The sequence below is a fragment of the Pteropus medius genome, unplaced genomic scaffold, assembly GCF_902729225.1.
Source record: "Pteropus medius unplaced genomic scaffold, Ma_sr-lr_union100, whole genome shotgun sequence".
NCBI lineage: Eukaryota > Metazoa > Chordata > Mammalia > Chiroptera > Pteropodidae > Pteropus > Pteropus medius.
This window is the reverse complement of record NW_024344240.1, coordinates 12,098,093-12,123,077: the sequence shown is the minus strand read 5'-3', so window position 1 is coordinate 12,123,077 and position 24,985 is coordinate 12,098,093.

The following is a 24,985-nucleotide window of genomic DNA, read 5'->3' as shown; positions in this document are numbered from 1 at the left end:
TAACAAATCTTTGCCTAACCCAAGGTCACACAATTTTCTCAAACATTTCCGGTGGAGATAGCAAATGGTACAACCACTTTGGAAAACAGACAGACATTTTTTAAGAAATTAAACACAGCTCTTATACGATTCAGTGATTCGACTCAAGAAAAATGAAAGCACATATACAACGGCTCATCCAAGAATGTTCATAGCAGCATTATTTGTGGTAAACAAAAGTTAGAAACAACCTGAGTGGCCATCGAATGTAAATTTATATACAAATCTATCCATATATGGAACAATATTCAGCAATACAAAGAAGAAATTACTGACACATGCAACGAACTTTTCTAAAAATAACTATGCTGAGCAAAAAGTCAGACAAAAGGATTTATAAAATATTATTCTATTAATATAAAATTCTAGAAAATACAAACTAATCTACAATGATAAGAAACAAAGCAGCATTTGCCTGAGAGAGAAATTGGATTAAAAAATGAAGCAAATACATTTAAGAGGTTTTATATATGTTCATTACCTAAATTGTGATGATGGGTTCATTAATGTATACATATGTCAAAACTTATTAGCTTATATATTTTAAATATGCTTAGTTAATTTTATTACAGTTGTACCTCATTGAAGTTTTTAAAAGGATCATATATATATAAGGAAAAACACAACAATGAAGACAATAGCAAATTTTGAGGAAATCTCAATAGATTTTGAAGGCTAAAATTTCTGGACTTTTCTCATAAAGATAAGAAAATAATTAGGAAGTACAATGACATTTGACCAACTAAGATATATAACTACAAATCTTCAGTATTTATCCCTCTCTTTATCTCATCCTCATCACTGAAATAAATATTTAAGTTCTATATCTAGGTTGATAACAAATATAAGTTACTTGCCATCTTTTATGTTAACATAACTTTTAGAAAAGCTAAAACATAAGCATTTACTTATAACTATTCACCATAAATTTTATTCCATGTAGAAAAATTTTAACATTTTGCAACTTTCTGTATATTTACCTATGTAAGTTAAGATTTTTTTCTTATTTCCTCAATCTTAGTCTAAAATATAGATTTGGGGAAGAGCTAAAGAATGTCTGAGGTGTGAATTTTTATTTGAAAGAAAGTCTAACTCTTGAAGCAGATTTTTGTTTGTGGTAAAAAGAAAAAGCAACATTGGAATGAAATTTGTTCTTTTAGTATAACTCCTTTTGAGAAGATATTGTCTGATAAATAAGAATCCCTGTACTATCTTCTGGCAAAAACAAAGATTTAGACAAGTGACCTGGGGATATTTATGATGCATCATGTCAAAATTAATAAAAATGTAGGCAATCACCTTTTCCCATAAGTATCTCAGAAATGTTCTGTTTTCTATGTCTTCGTTTTCAGTGGTGTAACATCTGAATAAAGTACTACATGTTGATGCTTATTATTGATTGCTGTTGCCTCCCTAGTCATCAAGGAAATGGGTATCTTGCTCATGAAAAACATGATGCCAATCTTGTTCCAGTAGTCAGAATGTCTTTTGAAGCAAACCATTCTGAGAGAAATAATATGACAGAAACAAGCAGGCCAAGAGCTAGATGCCTTGTTTCTCTGGGCATTTATTATATGATATTAAAAATACCTTCAATTACTTTCCCTCTGACTGTATCCTTAGTATTAAAAAATAAACATTTTATTGATTACTAAGGATATGCACCTCTGATAATGGTGAACCATTCGTAAGCTTACTCATCAGGCTCTAGATCTTTCATAGGATCACCTGACATAACATTCAGTTATAATGTTTCCCTTGCTTTTCCAGCACTATTAATATGTTTCCTATGTAGTTTTAGAATATTTCCCTAATTATCTTTGTTCTTGACACCTAATTTGACTCATATCACCAACATTTTCTTTTATCCCTTGACTGTTAAATTGCTTTTTAACATTTTTTGTTGCTTTCAGAGTCTCTCTTTATTTTGCCAATATTATATTCCTAATGTTATGTTTTTATTGATTTTATTATCATTGGTCAATGTTTTTAAATGTCCATCATTAATTTTCTACCATTATTCATTTTCCTTTAGGTCATTTGAGGCAGAACCAGTTATAGCAAGGGTGAATGAAAGGTATTTTCCAAAAAAAGCGTTCTTGCCTCAGTTTTTAACATATTACTTTTTTTGTTTGTTTGTATGTTTGTTTTTTTAAGAGTTAGGACTAATTTTAGTGACAAAATGTAGAGTGTCATCCTCTTCGCATACGAAATTGTACACTTCTAGCCTAACTTTTCTATAGATCTTGTAACATTTTTTTCAGCCTTTTAGTCTCCTTGAGACACCCTCCATGGACTTGTAGGTGGTTGTATGTGTTAATTATTCTTTTAGTGATTCTTCATAACAAACTGCCACAAAGTGCCAGTGGGAAATGACAACGTATTTCTCACTCTCACATGACTTTGCTCCACATGTTTTGTTCTGAGAACAGGATAAAGGGTCAGGGGCTGCTCAAGGTGTGGTCTCCTATGACAATAGCAAACACCTAAGACAGCAAGGCCAATAGCACAATCACATTTAAAGCTCTCTATGGACTGACTACATCCACTGACCAAAGCAAGTCACCAAAGCATGGCCAAGCTCAAAAGCAAGAGGTAAAAAAGCATACTCTTCCTATGGATGGGATGGGGGCTGGAATTAAATAATGAGTATTTGCTGAAAACTAATCTGCCATACATGCAGAGTGTTTATAAATCCTTTTCAAAAGTTAAAAATCAAAACAAGTAAAATACTAACTAGTCTGACATTAGTGCTCCAGTAAGAAAGACATATTGATTTATTTTCCCATAAAATATGTACTTACATATGGAGATTAGAATCAATTTTTAAACTACATTTTGGGTTAAGTGGATTTGAAGATTGGACTGAAACTAAACCACCATAAATAGCATTATTTATGTGTTCCAAGACAAAAATTCAACCTATCAATACTTTTGTTGGAGTAATGGTAATTTGGAGATGAACTGCATATGTTGCTGTACTTTTTAATACCTCTCACAGAAGACCTAAATTTTTATTTTTGATTGAGATGATAGAAGTTTAAATTAGATGTGAGTTTATTCAGATGTGTATTTCCAGGAGGTCTACATAAAAATATAGCCCAAAACACACACCATATTCTGATATAGTAATAAAAAGTTGGCTTACAGTATTCTGTGTACTCGTTAGGTTTGCATATTTAACATTATCTATATGGTTATATTTTAAAACTACCACTTGTCTATTTACATTATATGATAGAATTTAACAAAAAGAACATTGGTTAAATATGTCCTTTAAAAAATAAACAAAAGTTCAAGTAGGATATGTAACTTTATACTTTCACTATAGCCAGTAGGTTTATACTTGTGTCACTATTCTCTCTCTGAGGCGTCCAGTTGACCCAATAGCACACTTTTCATAGAACAAGTGGTGCTATGAGAAAAATACATGTCTTAATGCATAGAAGGACACACACACACACACACACACACAGAAGGTAACATCATATCCATTTGAGCTTTGCAAACTTTCTTAATATTTAATCAGCTCTAGTCTATACATAAATCAATTTCTTAGACATTCCATTAATTTATGTTTGTTATTAATTGATATAAAGGCAACAAAAATGTTTTTAAATATTCAAAAATCTTAGAAAATCTAATTGAAATATCATTTTTTATATTCTAAGGTATAACTGACATTCATACATATGTATGTACAGCATAATGATTCTATATTTGTAAATATAACCTTTAGCGAACATATATAAAATATCTATTTTGATATATAACTAGTCCTTTCAGAGTCTCTAACAGAAGTAGAGTTTTTTTCCACTATAGTATAAAGCAAACATTGTGCTTATTATTTATTATTTATCTATCTAGCTTCAATTAGATTGAGCTAATATTAATATTGACATTCCTGACCCAGAAAAATATGTCTAAAATTTAATGTCATCTTTTATCACCAAATTTATTCTAAGTTACTATTCAATAATGAACTAATTATAAACTAATATTTTATAAACAGCCCATCACACATATAGAGGCTAAATTTCATGGACTTAGTTTTGGTATTCAATTCAGGATAAGTTGATTTAAGATACTTTGGCACAAGCTAAGTGTTATTAAAACATTCTGCATTACTTGGTCTATAACATACTTTTTATTATTAAAGCACTTTGACAACTATGGGATATAATAATTGTAACATAAAAATATATAAATAATTTTGTGTCATCTTATCGTGGCTACCTGTGAACTATATCTGTGAGTGCATACTTTAAGTTTCCTAGTGTCAGCATCTGGGGATCTCTGAAGCCCAAGCAATTGTATTTTTATGTGGCTATCAGTCATATTGCAATTTGCAGACTAAAAGTTATTACCTTATAAATGGACACAAGAATCCTTTGGCCTGCTCAAGTTTTATAAATCTAGGTTTGGAAAAATTCTGTACTGTTTATTCTGAGCCAGTTTTCAAGTCACATGTCAACATATTTTCTTGTAAATCAGCACTTATGTATTTAATATAGTCTCTAAACAGAAGCAGTGTATCCTGGCATGCTTCATATCCTTCCTCACCTCAAAATGCAGTTATTTTACAGTCTTATGATAGGGATAGTTTATTGTCAAATACTACCTTACCCAAGAATAAGAATATTCATGTCAGACAAAAATATATAAGCACGTTATGAGTCTATCCCTTGGTATAATTCTAGCTAGTATGTTTATACTTTTGATTCATATGTATTAAGAATGGAAACAAAAAATATTTATCTATTAATAGAAATGATAAACATGCTAATTCCTAAAATGAATACTATATTACAAAAAGGGAATATGACATAATATTTGAACTCTTTTTGAAATTATCTTTCAACTTTTATGTGTCTGTTATACCTAGGTAGCATTGATCATGAGCACTTACTAAGATGCAGAACTGGAGAAGGGATGGTGCATTTGTTAGAATTAAATTCAGCAGGTTCATCTGAAAGTCTCGGCAAATTAAATTTTGAAAAATGTCTCAAACAAGAGAGTTTCTCTGTCACAGAAATGAAGTATAGAGGTCACTGTTCTTGGGCTGTTAATCTCAACTACTTAAGAAAGTATTTATAAGGCACTGCAGATTCACTTACAACTTATAGGTGAAATTTAGCCACATGTCACTTAAAATTGCAAGTGAGCCCTGAAAATATTGTATTTATTCTGGGTAGCAAAACAAATACTTCTGAAAGAAGTACTTTAGATACTTTAAAGAACAAAAAAATGTAAAGTCAAATCTACTAGGGCTCAGCTGTGAGAGGACAACAGAAAAAAATAAGACAGGCAATAAATTAAATAAACAAACTAAAAAAATAACACTTCATTCATTAAATAAGTATATTTCAGTGCTGATTAGGCACCAGTATATTCTAGGCACTGGGATTTATAGGTGAAAAAACACACACACCCACACACCACAATCTGCCTTCACGTGGCTTACATTTTAGTGGATAAAGATGGGTTTTTTGTTTATTTGTTTGTTTTGCTTTGTTTCATTATTCTACCATGAGTAGAATGATTTTGCTAAAATCATCTTGACTTTCTCTTGGGAAGCTTCTCTGTATCTATGATTCCAGGTAGTTTTGTAGTGATAAAGTGGTATGTATTTGCTATGCTGTACTTCTAGAAGTATAGCATTTAACTCCATGTTTTCATTTTGTTAATAGTATCATCCTGTTTATGTTCCTCACACTTACACACCTATGTTTCTAATTTGTAGAGAAACAAGATACCAATTATTTTCTCCACAAGTTAATCTATATTTACATTTATCTTAAAGAAAAAAAAAAAGTATCAAACAACAAAAAACCTCCAAGAAATCCAGAATTTTCATTTCCTGATTCTCCTCTTTCCTTTTATGAACAGATGGGATATTTGTAACATATTATTCCCTCCCTAACAATCTAATCCTATACCAGATCCTGGGTTTTGTAGAGATTATTTATTTGCTTAATTTCAGCCTATGACAATATTTTCTCTTTTATATGTTTATTCAATTTTAATATTTATTAAGCTCCAGTATTACATGATTTTTTTCCCACCAATTTTGAACCTTTTAAAAGTCCATTGATATCTTACACTCTAACTGCACTTAAAAATAGATGTGGCTCAGAAAAAAACAGCTTTATGACATCATGAAGACTAAATATGAGAGTGCGTCGAAGAGTCACATAGACTACTGCATAGAGGTTGAAGTGTTTAAGAAGATGCTGTACTTCTTTTATCTTATCACTTGTTTAAGGCTTGTGAAGTAAAACATGTTCCACCTGATATCCTCTGATAGGAAATTCTTGTGTCAAAATAATCGATGGGGATGCTTTTAGAAAAAAAAAAAAAGTATGTATTGTCTAGAAAGTAATATTGCTTTCAACAAGCTAAGAGGATAATTATGTGCACATATGTACAGATTTGGTGTTTATAAGTAAACTTTGTGAATATAGGTGGAAAATGAATAGAAAAAGATTTATATTGATTAACTCGTAAGCATATCCATTATATATTAAGTTGTTGATACACTGTTAAGCTACGGATTCATTTATAAAGCATGCTTATATTTATATAAAACAACAACTGCTCAAAATCCATATGTATGTGCATGCATATACATGTATATATGTGTAAACAAGAAGAATTTGGTAAAAGTATAAAAGAACGGATACTCAGTTTCTTAACATTTATTAACAAAAGCACCCTTTAAAATTTTTAAAGTGCCGTTACTTATGAATTCTTTCCTTCTTGATAACTTGTGAGAGAAACAAATAAAATAGTAACATTTTCAATTAGTATTTGACTGCTTTTTATTTTATTTGCAGAAAATTATAGAACATCGTTCAGAGCTGGTATATATTAGGATTAAATATGTTCGGAACATATTTTTCAGATTTCCAATGTGACAAAATATTTTGTATTCTTGGGTAGTTTCTTATCTTTTTCAATTTTAGCTTTCTGAACTTGGCAATATTTTTGAGGAATATAAATTTGTATAAAATCTATATTTTATAAAATAAGTCATGCATTAACCACAAATAATATTATGCCATGCATTTTAAATTTAATTTCAGAATTTCAGCTGGCTGTGACTGCCAAGGTCATGCTACAATCAGGCTTGTTTGTAAGTTTGTGATGTGGTCTTATTAGTTATAACATGCAACATGAAGACCCTGATAAATACTCAGAGATATATTGGTCCTCAACAAGTTTTAAATTGCTACTCTAATTAGAGCAGAAAGAACTTACTTTCTGCCAGTTATGATAATATGTGCCTATGAGAAACTCTATTAGTTGGCTTCACATTTTAAATATATTCCAGTGATAGTTTATCCTCATAGCCTAGTGCCAGGTATCTGCTCAGCTGGCCCGTGTCTTAGAGAAGGACTACTCTTAAGAACAGCTTGCAATGAGTAGACAACTCAGAGTTGTGTACACACACGCACACAACCTTCTTCAAGATGTTCCCTCTCTGTAATTCAGCATTTGTGGGACATCTCAGTATCTAGCTTTGCTTTTGCTTTCCCCATCTCATACTTGAGTCTTTGTGCATAATCTCCTTTCCACCAAATTCTTGATTAAATTCTGTATATCTTTAGAATAAGTAAGATATACATGAAAACAGCTTTGACGCATTTCATTTTACTTAACATCATTTCATTAATAGCCTTATTTACCCACAATCTACTCTCATTTCAACAAGCTTTTTCCCCCTAGTGTTATTGAGATACCACTGACAAAAAACATTGTCATTTAAAGTGTACAACTTGATGATTTGATATATGTATATATGGCCAACATTACCATTTTGTGTGTATGTGGTGAGGAATTCTAAGATTTACTCTTTCAGTAAGTTTCAAGTATACAATACAGTATTGTTAACTATAGTTGCCATGCTGTACATCAGATCCCCAGAACTTATAGCTGGAAGTTTGTATTTTTTGATAGCCTTTACACAACCACCCCCAAAACTTCTCTCAGTTCCTATGAGCTCTCAGCTTCTTTTAGATTCCACAAGTGAGATCATACAGTATTTGTCTTTTTCTCTTTGATATCTCAAGTGTTTAATTAGTTTTAGCTTTTTATTTTGAAATCATCTTAGTGTTCTGTGCTTATCTCAGTCTATCGATAATGATACAATTAACTAGGAGAGCCTGGGGACACTCTCTTGGTCCTGAGATTATTCCTCACATACCTTTCCCCTTTCAGAGTCAATGTTGTGATGTTGTGGCTGGATTGGCCCTTGTGTGCTTCCTATTGTAACTGCAAAACACATCAACAGAGATTTTTTGAAAACAAAACAAAATAAGTTCCTGGAGCAGTAGTCCCCAACCTTTAGGACGCAGACTTGGACCAATCCGTGGCCTGTTAGGAACAGGGCAGTACACCAGGAGGTAAGCAGCCACTAGCAAAGCTTCATCTCTATTGACAGCTTCTCCCCACCACTAGCATCACCACCTCAACTCCACCTCAGATCATCAGATGTTAGATTCTCATAGGAGCACTGGTCCCTAGTGCCAAAAATTTTGCAGACTGCTGTCTTGAAGAATTCATAGCAGGCCAGAAAACACACAGCCCCGTTGTAGGTAGAAAGCACACACATGGGACTGCGGTTCTGAATTCACTGGGGTGGAGGGTGGAAGCCTGGGGTTTTGTGGGTGTACTCGCTATTGGTGCATATAAACGTGAGAATGAAAATTAAAGCCGGAAGTGAAAAGAAAGTGGTCTTATGGTCAGTATTCTAAGTCAACCAGAGATCTCTAAAACAAAAGAAACTTCAGGGGTGGGGCATATATATTCTTTATATAGTCCTGTAGCTGGCAATATTTATTCTTGATAACAGTCTTTGAAAAGCTTGAATTACAATAAAAAAAAAAGCTAAGTGTCAGGTGCTTACACGACTCCTATATTCACAGGAAGTTACAAAGCATCCTCACTTAAAGTCCTGGATAGGTTCTGCGACTTTAAGCGAAATAGCATATAACGAAACCAATTTCACTATAGACTCATTGTTACAAACTTGAATTAAATTTCTATGGCATCTCATCAATGTTAAAACAAAATCAAGTTAAAAGAAACAATGTTATTCAAGAATCTTCTGCACAAAGGTAATACAGAGAAACCCAAGTATCTTTCACCCAGTTTGACTCACTGGTTACCTCATACATAATTATAGTTTAGAATCAAACCCCCAAATCTGGCACTGGTACTAAGCATGTGTACTATTTGAAGTCATGTTGGCCCATGTGTAAATTTGTGTAATTACCAATTCAGTCAGGACACAGAACTATTTCAACACCACAAAGCTCTCTTCTTCATGCTTCGCTTTATAGTCATATCTTTCTCCCTCCCCGCAGCATCCCAAACCCATGGCAATCACTAAATTGTTTTCCACCTCTATGATGTGTTGCTCCAAAAATCTTATGTAAATTGAATCAGGTGGTATGTAACATTTTAGATTTTTTTTTTTTTAACTCATCATAATGCTCTGGAGACACATCCAAATAGTTGTGTTTATCAGTAGTTCAGTCCTTTTAATTACTGAGTAGGATTTCATGGTACTATAGTTTGTTTAACCTTTCACCTATAAAGGAATATTCTAGTCGTTTCCAGGTTTCGGGTATTTGTTGTGATGAATATTTATATTTAGAGTTTATTTGTGCGAATAGAGGTGGTCGCTTCTCTTAGATAATGTTCAGAAGTACAAATTCTAGGTTGTTTAGTAAATATATGCTTAGTTTTTCGTTTTTTAAAAGAAAATGACAAATTATTATCAGGAATGATGTTAACATATTACATTCATACCAGCAGTATATGAGTGGTCCAATTTCTCTGTATCTTCATTTGGTACTGTCTCATCAAAGTTATAATTTGTATTTCCCTAGACTAGTTATGTTGAATAACTTTTCAAGTGTGTATTGCTATTTTTGTCTTTTACAATGAAATTATCTTTTCATGTCTTTGTCTACTTTCTAATTGGATTGTCTATATTTAACTGGTGAGTTATAAGAATTCTTTATGTATTCTAGATTTGATTTCTTTATCATATATGTACTTTGCAAATATTTTCCTCCAGTATGTTGCCTGTATTTTCATCTTCTTAATAGGGTCTTTTCCAGAACAAAAAATTTAATTTTGATGAAGTCCAAGTTTATATATATATATATATAAACTTGGACTTCATATACATATATCTTTCTTTCTTTTATGGATCATGCCCTTTGTGTCAAGGCTAAGAACTCTTTGTTTAATCCTTGGTCTTGAAGAATTTCTCCTATTTTCCTCTAAAAGTTTTAAAGTTTCACCTTTTACTTTTAGTCTGTGATCCATTTTGAGTTGATCTGTGTAAAAAGTTTAGGGAGAAGTTCAATTTTTTGCTTATAGATTTCCAATTGTTCCAACACCATTTATTTAAAAGGCTATACGTTTTCTTCATTGAATTACATTTGCATCTTTGTAAAAAATCACCTGGCCATACTTCTGTGGGGCAAGTTCTTGATTCTCTATTGTGCTCCATTGATCTCTGCATATATCCCTCTACCAATAACACACAGCCTTGGTTAATATAGCTATACCCTAAGCTCTAAAATCAGGTACAGTGATTCATCCCACATTATTTTTCTTTTTAGTTGTTTTTCAAAATTGTTTCTTTGCCTTTACATACAAAATTTAGATAAATCCTATCTATAACTACAAAAATCTTGCTGAGATTTTAGTGAGAATTAATTGGAGTGAAAGTTCAGGATCCTCATGATCTTTACTTAGATTGTAGAGAGGATAGGTGTATTTTACTGTAGAGTGGGGTGAAAATCCCTGTTCTCCAGTGGTCTTCCTCTGGCACTATGGTTCGGAGAGTGGTGGATTGGGTCACCTCATTACAACCTGGAAAATGTAGATAACCAGCTTCTCAATTTGGTCTTTTCTGGCAAAGTTGGGGGTGAGAAAACTTTTTTGTGTTGTTTGGTTGGAATAGACCACTTATTGTCTAAAAGTTTTCTGTCTTGCTAAGCTCCTTTCCTGGTTCTTTGGCTAGAGAAAACCGGTTTACAAGTTTTCATTGTAGTGCTTTTAATATTTTGTCTGTGATCATTGGTGTTTTGGGGTTGCCAACTTATTCAGCCTCAAGACTGAGCTATATGAAGCAAACAGATAACCCAGGGTAGTCACTACTGTGTCATTCCTTGGGTCATTATCCCATTGTTGTTCCCCTCTCCACCTTTTAGAATCTTCTTATGGTTGTTTAATATATGATGTTCCAAGTTTTTAGTTGTAAATAGTAGGATGCTTAAGGAAAAGTATATCTATTCCATCATCCTGGAAGCTTATGCCACAAGTTTATAATTTAATATCTCTTACATGTTCTGTACTGTGCTATGCAAAGAAAGTTAGACCTTAAGGAAATTCTTTTCTACTAGAAAATAAACAAGCCTAAACAGATTATTTCTAAATGTCAGGAGTAGGAAGAAATAGATATGTACATTTGTCCAGGAGAACTCGGAGGAAGGCTACTCAACTAAAACTAGAAATTCAAATTCAAGAACTAATTCTAATAGGACATGATGCCTGAATTCAGTCTTAAAATATAAGCAAAGTTCATCAGATTGGGGGCAGGGGGGCGGACAGAAAAATCAATCCAACCAAAAGAATGCTTGCATGAAAAAACATTACTTGGCATAGTTTATTAAAAAAAAAAGTTGTTTTAGGATATGAGAATGAAGAAATAGGTAGAGACTAGTCCTTAAAAGCCCTTGAATTCTGTCATAAAGATTATGTATATGTTTTTCTGGAAGCAAAGTTGAATCATTGAAATGTTTTCTAAAAATTTAGAATAGACCAAATTGCTTTTATATGGAATCATCTAGAAGTTGGGTAAAGAATAATTGAAAGGGGACCATATTAAAGATAAGGTCAACAAATATAAAATTATTGTAATATCTCAAAATATGGATAATAGTGGTCTTAGATGTAGAAACGAAAGTAGGGATTGATTATTAAGATAGAATTAAAATATTCCATAGGTAAAATTATCAGTATTAATTATCAATTATTCCCCATTCACTGCTATTAGAATGTATGGTATAAAATGTGAAGCTCAGAGGAGAGGTCAACATTTTGGAGGCCTGAATAATTTCAAAGAAGTAATTATAGTGAAACATATATTGTTAAGTAGAACAAAACCTAGAATTCTTACAGTGAAAGAGAAGTAAGCTAGGACAGAGAACTGTGAGAGAATATCATCTCTCTACTTTAGAGTATAGAGATAATCCACAAGGCACTATCTGCTGTAGTTATGAAAGTAGTTTAGAAGTCCAGTAGAAAACCTTAAAGAAATATATTTCTACTTATTTTGGCATCAAATAGTTATTGGTGTTCCTCATAAGGGCAGTTTCTCTGATGAGAGAGAGAGAGAGAGAGAGTGTGTGTGTGTGTGTGTGCGTGTGTGTGTGTTGTAGTGGGAATTGTTTTACTTTGAGGAGTGTTAGTATTAAGTAGATGATTTTAAATTTATGAAAATTGACTGATAAGAGACAAAAAGAATCTAATAGTTTAGAGATAACATGATTAAATTTTTTTGTTATTTTAAATAAAGGACAATAAATAGGTTATGTACAAGCTGATGTGGATAAACAGCCAGAAAATGAAAGGAATAATAATTCTTAAGAAGGTTATGGGAAGAGGCCATCAAGACTGTATAGAGGTAGCATGGCTTTCAACAATGCTCCTCATAATGCTCGGCACAGAGCAAGCACTTATTTCCATATTGACTAATAGAAAGAGGTTCCAGCACATTAAACTATAGAATAGAAATTATTTAAATCAAGTTCCAGATAACATGTAAGGATGAGTAGTATGGTCAGGATGTTAAGGTTATCCATATCTAGTAGCCTCAATTTCTAAGATTTTAGTTAAAATTTGTTAAAAGTAAGAGGCTTGGTCTTGGATGGTAGTCTTGAGAAAAGGGGTTGTATTATATAAAAAGGGAAAGGAGACTAAAAGAAAAAATGATTATGAACTGCAAGAAAAAAAAAAACTAACTTCAAAACACAGTGTTGTTTAGCCATTTACAGAATTATTTGAAATTGAGAGTATCAATTTGTAAGTGAAGCATTCCACAATATAGATTTGTCTTTCCTTTGTTTATATTTTAACTCACCAAGACAAAAATTTTTGAATAAATTATAATCTTAAATTGTATTTTTTTAAGCCAGAAACCTTAATTGTATTTTTTAATTCCAAATATTCTCCCTCATAAGAAAAAGCATTTTATTAAAAATTTACTAGCATCTATCAACTGTCAATGTATATTAATTATAGCTACTTAATATTTATCGAGCAAATAAATCATTTGATGAATGGGCTTTTGACACTGTAAAATGGACACCAATATCTGTCATACCAAAAGGCAGGCTTTTCATCATGTTAATAGCTTCAAGTACATTGTAAGCCTTCATTTCATCTATGTCATCCCTTCCTCTTATTCATCATTTTCCAGTGTTCAATTATTTTCCTTAGGATGGCAAGTTGCTACTGTAATATTAAATTTATCAGAAGAGGCAAATCTAAGAAGTCATCTCATCCATCAATCTATCTTCTGATTAGATTATATCTAAAATAATTCTATTTTAGATATAAATATACATCTGAAAAAGAGGAGAATCTACAACTTCTCTTGACAACAATTTGAATATTTAATTTCCTTTGCTGTTAGAAAATGTTTTCATTAGATTTTCTTCAAATGGCCCATGTTCAAAATGCAGGTAGCTTTCTCTTGTTTTCTGTTGAGTTTTAAAGATTAGGCCACAATTTCTATATAAGAATGTTGATTTTATTCTCAGATATTCCTATTAACTGAATCATGAGCAATCAGTAAGTCAGGATCACCCTGACTAACACATAACCTAATGAGCACATTTTAAGGACATATTTATTATTATTATTGACTTTTAATTTTCTTTTTATTAACAGACTTTATATTTTAAAATAGTTTTAGATTTACAGAAAAATTAAGCAGCTACTACAGAGTGCTTTCCATATACCATTTTTAGCTATTTTGGACATCTAACATTAATATGGTACATTTGTTACATTAATGAACCAATTTTGATCCATTATTATTAAACTAAAGTCCATTTTTCATTCAAATTTTCTTAGCTTTTACCAAATGCCCTTTTTATGCTCTAGGAACCCTATTAAAATGCCACGTTATATTTTATCGTTCTGTCTTCTCAGGTTCCTCTTGACTGTGACAGATTATCGACCTTTTTTTTTTTTATTTTGATAATCTTGATAATTTGGGGGAGTACTGGTCATATATATTGTACAGCCCCTCTATTTACATTTGTTTGATGTCTATTTCATGATTAGTCTGAGGTTATGTGTTTTGGAAGGATAATCACAGAATTATGACGTTTCATCACATTATATCAAGGATATACACTATTAACATGATTTATGACTGTTGAGGTTAATATAAGCAGAGACAAACTATAAGATAATGTCCCTCTTTAGCTCTAATAATTTCCTTTGTTCCAATAGCTTTTATAGCTATTCTCTCTTCTTTCTCAAGAGTGTTAGTTAGCATGGTATACATTTCTCCTTTTCTTGTAATCTATCTATGTCTTTATATTTAAAGTCAGTTTCATATAAACAATGTATATTTGGATCTTGTTGTTTTATCCACTCTGCTAGTTTCTGGCTTTCAATTGGTGTTTTAATACTATTCAGATTTAAAGTAATCATCCACACAATTATTGCCTCTGAGATTCCTAAATTTCACCCCACCTCAGTAGTACTATACCAGAGGAGAATCAGAGGTCCACTGTGGCCTTTTACAATCCTAGGGATCACCCCCAGGCATTCAGTTATTTTGCTTTTTAACTCCTCAAACCCAAGGAAAGGGCAGAAGTATTAAAACCATTATCTCCTTGCAGAAAAAGCTTCATACTCCTCTGAGAATAAAAGTCACCTATTCCTTGAAAATGCAAAAGCCTGTTTATTATCCTCTATATTGTGTTTGGCTGGGACTTGGAGAAATCAAGGACATGAACATAGAAAGAAAAAAAAATTAACTACTTAAGCAAGTTAGGCCATGCACAGTTGCAAGGATGCTATGCTTGTACCCAGGTGGAGGAAATTCTAAATTTCATATTTTGCCAAGTAGCTTGAGAAACAAGTATATGATGATGTGAGGTGGATAGTTGCATCACTTAAGTTATTCTCAGTAGGTCCAAACATAGTTGGCTATTTAACCACAGGTAACGACATGATGGCAGAAACCTTAAATTAGCAGAGAGACGATTTGAATATTTTTTTTCTCACTGCTTTCTATGTCTCTGAGTGAACCTATCATACTTCAGCTTCTCAGCCAATCTCACTGCAGAACGGGTAAGCAATATAATTTGTCAATAGTATGAATTTTTAATTACTTTTCATGTAGTTTATATATTATTAAACAAGCTAGACAGCATATTTATAGGTCTGTATTAGTATAATTCTTCAATGCCCTTTATGGAAAAAATTATATACTGGACTTCTAGAGCAGGAAAAACATAAACATGTTCTCCTTGACCAATGTAGTGTGCTATTATAAAAAGAAGGAAAAAACTACCAAGGAAACAGCATATGTCGAAAAGCAAAAGGATGCTTATTTCTAGGAAAAGAGAAAGCTAAATGAAAGTCAAGTATGTAAATACTGAACGCTCTTGGATTTATCAACAAGGAAACAGTTGATAAGCCTAGAAAGGATAGATGCAATGTAGTAGAGCGAGGGCAGATTATAGTAAATAGAGAAGTGAACATGTAGTAAAGCAGTGGAGACATTAAATTTAAGATTTCTTTCCAACTAAAAGTTTTAGTTTATAAAGATTTTTTAAGTAGGATGCAAATATTTAGGGATAACTTATCTCCGTTTCTTGTTTTCATTTACCATAGTCCCCCTCATCTGTGGTTTTGCTTTCTGAGGTTTCAGTTACCCATGGTTAAAAATGGTCCAAAATATTAAATGGAAAATTCCAGAAAGAAACATCATTATTTTTTTTCTGCATGCCATTCTGAGTAGCATAATCAAATCTCACACTGTCCTGCTCCATCCCACCTGGGATGTGAATAATACCTTTGTCCAGGGTTTCCACTCCGCAATATGCTACCCACCTATTACTTAGTAGACATCTTGGTTATCAGACTGACTGTCTTTGTATAGCATTGCTTGTGTTCAAGTAACTCTTACAGTAATGCTATGTCATAATGCCTACATCAGTTACCTCACTTCATGTCATCACATCAGCACTGTATCATCTTATATCACAAGAAGAGTGAGTACAGTACAATAAAATATTTTGAGAGACAGACAGACCATATTCACATAACTTTGATTGTAGTATATTGTTATAATTGTTCTATTTTATTAGTTATTGTGCCTAATTATAAATTAAACTTTATCATATATATGTGTAGGAAAAAATATAGTATATATAGCGGTTGCTACTATCCACAGTTTCAGGGGTCTTGGAACATAACCCCCACAGAAATGAGGAGGCTACTGTATTGGGTATTTCCCTTTTAAACTGTACCATCTATCTTTAAATGCAACCTGCCTCAAATTCTTTTTCACAATTAGCATAGCACAACATATGAAAAAGTAAATAAGTTGAAAATTGCCCTTTAGTGTGACTTGTACTACTTCAAGCATTTCGTTCTTAAAATCTCTTGTCCATTCTCTTTATCTTTGAAACTCAACTCTTTTATCTATCTCCTTTGAGAGCTTCAGACATCTTAATAACATCACCTATGGCGATTTTATGGTTATATTTACATATAGAATTTCTTCCAGGATATTTAAATGACTGTTTTCTCTGAGTCTGATTGATAAGGTTGAAAATATGAAACAGACCTCATTACATTAATACTAGAAAACAAACACATTCTCATCAGCTAGCTGAATGTATAGCATAAATAAGGGATTTCATTAAAATATTTGAAACTCTATTCATTACTAAACTACCTTTGAGTGGTAACACATTACTCATGTATTCATGATATAATCAATGTCTAAAAGCTTGAATCATCATTAGTACGACATCTAGGATTATTTCCTCTAAACGGTCTTCATATTTCAATTATTATTTAATTTGATTATAGCATTATTATTCAAATTGTTCTCACTAGCATTAGAGAGAGAAAAAGAGAAGTTGAACAATAAATTTTTAATTCCTGCTGTTACATGTTTAAATATATTTTATATACATAACAGTTAAATGTGTTATTTATTAAACCAAAATTACTTAGTGCCAGTTACAAATATATTTAGCAGAACTAAAAATAAGAATTGGATAAACAGGAAAACCAAATGTCACCAGAATAAAGTTTGTTAATTAAATAAATAAGAAATTTTTAGGTCTCCCTGCAGATTGAGGAATATAAGCAAATTCTGTTCCATGAAATTTGCATCATTTTGAATTAAAATTTCATCTTTAGAGCAATTAAATTCTAATTTATTTAGAGGCTGATTTAAAGGCTATACAACAAGTTATCAAGTACAATTTTGCATTCTTAAGTGCATAGTTTTTCTGAGGTATGTTTGTGGGTTTTATATATTATCAGAGATTCATTTATGATAATTACCCATTTGCAGGAGGATTAAAATAATTAATTTATTTAAATGCTTGAGTAAATAAGATTCTTTAGTTATCTTATTATATTTTCATTCTTTGCCCAGAGTTTTCTTTAGGCATATATTCTCTGACAAATGAGGTGCTTGTTTGAAAACATAGCACTATCATTGTTGTTTTATTTACTGCTTTATACTAATTCTACAAATGGCACAGGAGGGAATGTTTTAATAACTAAATATAGAACATAAGTCATGTACTTCAAACATTGAACTTAATGTATGCAAATAATATATGTATTTATTCTGCTGTTACTCTTTACTCAGCATCTTATCGAGCAAAGCAAAGGGCATAAGAATCAAAATTTGCAATTTATTGAATTATAATGAATACACATTGCTTGAATTTAACAACAAAAAAAAATGATAGACCAAATGTTGATTAATTTTTTATTAGGAGAGCAAAATAAAATATCAGTGTCTTTTGATTACGAAATTTAGGTTTGTTTAGTTGGTTTTTCCTTTATTTTTGTTTCAGTGATCTTTAGCTATATCATTGTGATTTTTCTACAGTGCTCAAAATTGAAATTCACAATTGTTTAGAGAGTTTTCTGGCAGTATTTTATTTTATTTTTTTTCCATTAAAAACTTGCAGTTCTCTCAGGATTGGACCAAAGGAAAAAAAAATTTTTTTTTCATTTTCCAAAAGTCACCAAAGGATCTACAGTGCTCACTTTTCTACTTTTGGAGAAGTTCATGAAGAGAATAAAAGAGTCATGAGAATAATTAGTGAGACCTGAATTCAAAAAGCATGCATGATCACATGCAAAAATATCCATATGGACACAAGCATTCTCATAGGTGACTAAAGAATTCTAAGGCAAATAATAAGTAAATATTGCTATTGAGCTAAAAAAAAAAAGAAAAACCAACTTAATAGACTAAAGTCATTTTTGCGTGTATATTTTTGGTTTTAGTTGCATCATAGGTTGAGAAGCCACAAGGAGTGTCTATCCCTACTGCTTGTTGAGAATTCTTCCAATAGACTATTAACTAGCTGGTATGGTCAGCTTTGGCATTATCTCTAGCTTTGTTCTGTACAGATTTTTTTCTAACAGCATCTTGAGTCTGTCAAGACATTTATTCTTGCCCATATAGGCCATACCTGGCATATATAGATATTTAACAAGTGCTATTGGATTTTAGAAAGGAGGGATTATTTCTAATAGGAGGAATTTAAGAAAGTATTGCAGAGGATACGATATTTAATCTGAATGCTAAAGAATTTATTAAATTTTAATGAGAGAGGTTAGAGAAAAAGCTTTCCTCTTAAAGAGGGGAATATTGCCCAAGAAATAGTGCAGTGAATCTATGGACCTTCACCATGAAATAGCAGATAATCCAATTTGTCTAGATTAAATGATATGTCCAAAGAAAATGCCTGGAGATAAGACAGTTATTAATTGGCCTTGAGTAATTTGTGAAGAAATTTGAATTTTGTTTTGTAAGTAATCAAAAGGCATATTTTAGAAATAAAAACATACCCAAGGCAGTAATATAAGATATTTTAACACTGAATTATATCCTAAGATTGGATACTATTTCCATGAAATCATTCCATCACTTCTTTTCCTTACTGCTAAGGTGGTACATCCTTTGTATTATATTTTTATCTTCCTATGAAATCAAATTTTAAAACTTAAGGATCATTCTTTTAAATATATGTATTTCTTTTTTTAGCTCAAGTTTTCCCTAACACACTCACATATGTTTAAACAAAATTACTTTCTTAATAATTGGGAATAATTGCCCTCAATTTATGCTAAGATTCAAATATTCAGCACTCTAAGAATACAATTACTAAAAAATACTTTAAACGCAGTGTACAATCAATAAATGCCTGTTAACAAGTTAAATAAAGAAAAGTCTGAAGGTAGTATTTGCTGTCATTTATTTCTCCTCTAGAGACGATAGAATTGATTGAGGTAAAGGAGATAGCTTGACAAACTGATTATGTAAGACAGCCCAGATATATAACTTTTTTTTAAAAAAAACTTTTTTTTGGTAGTGAATCTGAGAAAAAAGAAATGTTAGCTTCCTTACTTATAAATAAATGAGTTCAACAAAAGAAAAAAAATAATAATATTAGCTGTTAACATGGTCCGGCTTATGTTAACATGCATTAAATTACGTAGTCCCTCATCTATAAAAAAAAATGATTTTCCAAATTAAATCAAACTTATCAGTATTTTAGCCTTCAATATAGCTACATGAATTATTCTCATTTGTGATGAAAGGACATCTTTAATTGTCTTTGATAGTCTACTTTTACTCAGCTCAATGACATGCTCTGCACTTTATATGCATATGTTCACAGTGTTTGAAATCTTCAAGCAACCAATCTATTGTGAAGAATTTAGCTTTTTCAAAATTCTATCCATCAGAACTGTGTCAGATACAAGAAAACAGCATGCCATTAAGGAAACTAAATAGGGTACTCTGCCATGGAATTATATTCCTCACTCAGCCACCGGAGGACATCAAATGATATTTCATAAAGACTGGTTTCTCCCATCTCTCATTTCATAGGTTAGAATAATATTACAGTTTTCTAGCATTTTATTATGGACATTGTAATGTGGTAATGTTTGCTAGAACATCATTTAAAAAAAATAAACACTACCAACATTAACATTCCATTTTAGTATTTGAAAGAAACATATTTAAACTATAATTTGTTGGCCTTATGCCAAAAATTGATGCCATGAAACAGGAGGGACTCTACTTCAAAAGAATACTGATGTTTTGATTATAGACATTAAATTCTTGGTGACAATTATAAACAAAAATCTTTAGGGTACTCATTTTACCCCTAATATATAAGCTTAGGAAACATTTATGAACAATTATCTTCCAGTTCTTTCCATAGGCCAGCCTAAAGCTATCAAACTAATCATATTTCTCTAAATTAAAAAAAAAAAAAGCTTAACTTTAATAAACTCATAAGTACCATATTTGCATCCATTGCTTCTCTCAAATCAAATGTTTTGGCTAGATAAGTAGTAGACTGTGCTAATGAGAACCTAATAAATTACAGTGATCAGTCTCACCACACTTGACAGCTTAGTCACCCAACTAGAGTCTCTCTTTATAAAAAGGAAATGCAAGAGCAAGACTATAAAATTCCATGTAAATTTCTATTTTTGTTGAACCTGAAACATAATGTAGTTTATGTTTATTTGTTGAGCCTAAAGTATAATTTAGTTTATGCCTATTTCCTCTAGGTAATATTTAAATGTAAGGTAATATCTTTGTAGAGTTTGTACGTTAAGTATTTCAATAGTACAGTGATAAACTCTAGAGTACATACATTCAGGTAATAAAAACTGTGCTCTTTAATCTGATCATAAAATAATTAGTAATGTTTAGATGCTTATGTAGCACTATGATGTATAAATAATGATTTTAACACTATTATTAAACCTGTAAAGTAATAATTTTAAAGTGAGGAATGTTGTCACATTTAGGAAGCAATATGATTATTATTAAGGGATATATTAACATTATTAGTTCAAGTCAATATTATATCTTAATATAAAATAATTATTTTCTTGGACTGGCTGCCTTCAGACCAAGTGCATACCATTTATTGTTCTAATATAGAACAGTGAACTCATGTTGAAAATATGCAATTATAATAAACAATACACAGCATAATTTTATAAAAAGCTATCAGTTATTAAGTAATCTCTATAGGGCTGCTGACAAATATTAGGGAATATTTGTGTGTATGTGTGTCTGAGTGTCTGTGTGCCACTCACATATGCATATACTTAAGCACTTAGGAATAGTAAAAATAGAAAATATACTGCTTTCCAGCAGGGAGGGAAGACATTATAATGTACCATGTTCTAAAATAAAATTTCTTTGCTTTTTACCATATTGAAGCGAGGTAGTTTTGTATGGAATAGTATACTATGGTAAGTTTAGTACAGTATAATAGAGTTGAATATGATATAGGATAAGACAGTCTAGGCTAGGCTAGGCTAAGATGTTACAATATAGTATAATATAATATAGTATAACAGAGCAGAGTAAAGCATAGTTGAAGCATAGCATTAAATTTTATACCAGAATTTATGTGCAAACACGAAATCCAAAATATAATGATTGTGCAAATCTGAGCGGATTCCTTAACCAACTGGGCCTCAGTTTCCTCATCTATAGAGTGAGGATTCAAAATAGTTTCTATGGCATTAATCTTTTGTGAGGAATAAATGAAATATGATATATGACATTTAATATAACACCAAGTACAATAGGTATACAATTATCATTTGTCCTATTTTCCCACCATTTTGATCTTCATATAATTGATTAGATTCAGCTCATATGTTAGGAAAAGAGATTCTTTGTCTTCCACGAATGAGATTTTTTTTTCTAGTTCGTAGTTTTTCTTTCAACTTTAATTAGTGTTTATTGCTATACAGATGTTTTCAGTTTGTCCATGGTCATTCTGTCCAAGTTTTCCCATATGGCTTCTGGGTTTATGTCACAATTAGAAAGAGTTTTCCTCCAATGGTATAAAATATTCTTCTGTATTTTCTTGTAGTTTTTAATTTTAGACCTTCAATATTGAATCAGTCTGAGATTTATGAGTGATGTCAGGCAGGTATATAATTTATTTTTGAAATGGTGAGTCAATTGTTTCAAGCCACTGGGAGGTTAATTTATACATCACCATGGATCTGAATTGTCATCTTTATAATAAAATTAAATAATTTCTCTAAATAATATAATATCTTCCTAAACTTTCCATTATATTTTGTTGATACCTTCTTCTCCTTCACAACCAAGTCATCAAAAACACATACCAACTCTACTTCTAAAATGCAATTGAAATCCATCTTTATATCCACTGCTACCACTATAGTCCAAATTATTATCTTTTTTAAAAATTGGCTAAAAAATAGCTTTCTAAATAGTGTCTCCCACCATTCCAGACCTGCCCTCCTCCCCTCATGTCTATTTTTCACAATGCATACTATGTGGTTTTAAAAAAGAAAAAGTTAGATCCTTTGCTTAAATCTCTTTAGTAGTATACCATTACTTCTGTAAGAAGATTCAAACTCTTTTACGTAAACTCCAAGGCCCTAAAATCTAACCCCAGAATTGTTCTTTGAATTCATCTGATATCTTTGCTCTCACTCAACAAACTAATTTTTTGTATGTTTTTTTTTTCAGGCAGGGCTACACCTTTTCATGTTTAGCATATATTTTTCTCAAATATGCGGCATTCTTTCCTTTGTCCTTCATTGTATTTCGTAGTTATATTTCTGATTTCATTTTTTAACTCATCCCTTCAAATCCAAAATAACATATGTCCTGCATACAAATCCTATTGGCAAATTTCCCTTTAAATGTCCAAGACGTCTTGGTTAATTTTAAAGATGTAATTGTTCTTTCTTTGTAGCTGAATATTATTGTTTTATGAATACGTCACCTTCCTACATCTCACTGAGGATACTACTTATAATATTTTCAAAGTTCTAGCTTATTTCCTGAGTTGTTTCTGCTTCAGTGAGAACTAATTTCACTGATAATTTGTTCTCTTTCTGGAAGTTAATTCTCTTCAATTATTTTCTCATAGTCAAAAATTCAAGTTTAGACTAAGGAACAATATTAACAGGATCAGACCCCCTCAATATTAATACAGATCACTTTTTAAATTTCCCCAAAAGAATTTCACAAAGCAGCTCAGTTGACCAAAAAGATCAACAGAAGGAATCTGCACATGGGTTTATGCTTTGGTATGCTCTGATTCTCTGTATTAGCCTCCAATTTGGGAGACAGTGGTTTGCCCATGACCTCATTTCTCTTATAGATCTAAAAATAGTTGATTTTTCAGTTTGTTCAGAATTTTACTTCTTAGGATGGAATGGAGACTTTCAAGCGTTTCGCTTGCCCAACCCTCGCCTCACTTTTCCTGTTTTCAGTCCTTTTGGAGTCTCTTCTCCACCAATTTATAAACCTCTTTCTCCATTTTACACAAGTCCAGGCTTGGTTTATAGTTTGTTAATTGTGATACAATGTAAGGATGGTCATTAAACATATATTCGAAAAGGTGAAAAATGTAAAAAATGTGTTATGTTTATGGTGTCATTTGACTGAACCCCCAAGCATCAATCTGAACTATAATTGTCAAATTGCTGAGTTCAACAATGACGTACCACTTCACACCTATTAGAATGTGCAAAATCCAGGAATACTGACACACCAAATGCTGGCAAGGTTATGAAGCTACAGGAAATCTCAGATTGCTGGTAGGAATGTAAAATTAGTGCAGCTGCTTTGGAGAACAGTTTGATGAGGATTTGCTTATATGATATTTTGCTCCTTATAATCTGTATGATTTGTGTTTACAGAGCTAGAGTCCCCAGTTACAGGTTTATTAAACAATGAATCCATAAGAAAAAAGACATTAAGAAATATAATATCTCATGGAAGTATTATTTTGATTAGCTATGACATTGGCCTTTTCACATTTTTTATATATATCCAAATGGTAACTTCTTGTTTTATTAATTAAAACTCCATACCATTATTTTTTTAAAAACTGTGACTTGAAAGAATAAACTGGGGAAAAGTTCAAAGCAATTAAAATGGAAAAATGTTGTTATGGTAAATATGTAAATAAGTAGGTCAAATATGATTCCAGTAACGTGCATATTTATGGGTATAGCTATAATCTACATGGAAGAGAAAATTACCAATGGTTCTCTCTATAAAGCAGAATTTTAAATACTGATAATGTATTCTTTGCATTTTTCCACATGTCCTCAATTTTCTTCAATTAATATACCTTTAGTCTGTAAAAATCTAAAATAAATGCTATTTTTATTTATTTAAAAACTAATCTCTAAACTTTCATTTTTATAACAATGATTTCTTTTAAACATTTTTAGTCCAATCATGTAATTTTGATGCAATGTATTTCACAGTGATTTAGAGAAATCAACTATGGAATTTTCAAAATGTCAATAATCTATTATCACCAGGTGGTAAAATTTTAATTTTCGGTTAGTAGGAGGCTTAAATGAGGTAAGAAATATTATTGAGACAGTCTAGTGGTATATTCTACTTAGTCATGTATGCACATACATATGTAAATATATAAATACATATACATGTATACATATATACATAATTTATATATAATTGATTCATATTTTATCTATATATTTGATAGAAACATAAATGTTATATATAACAAAATGATGCTTTCTGTGAAGATATAAATATTACAAAAGCACAGGTCCTACCTACAAA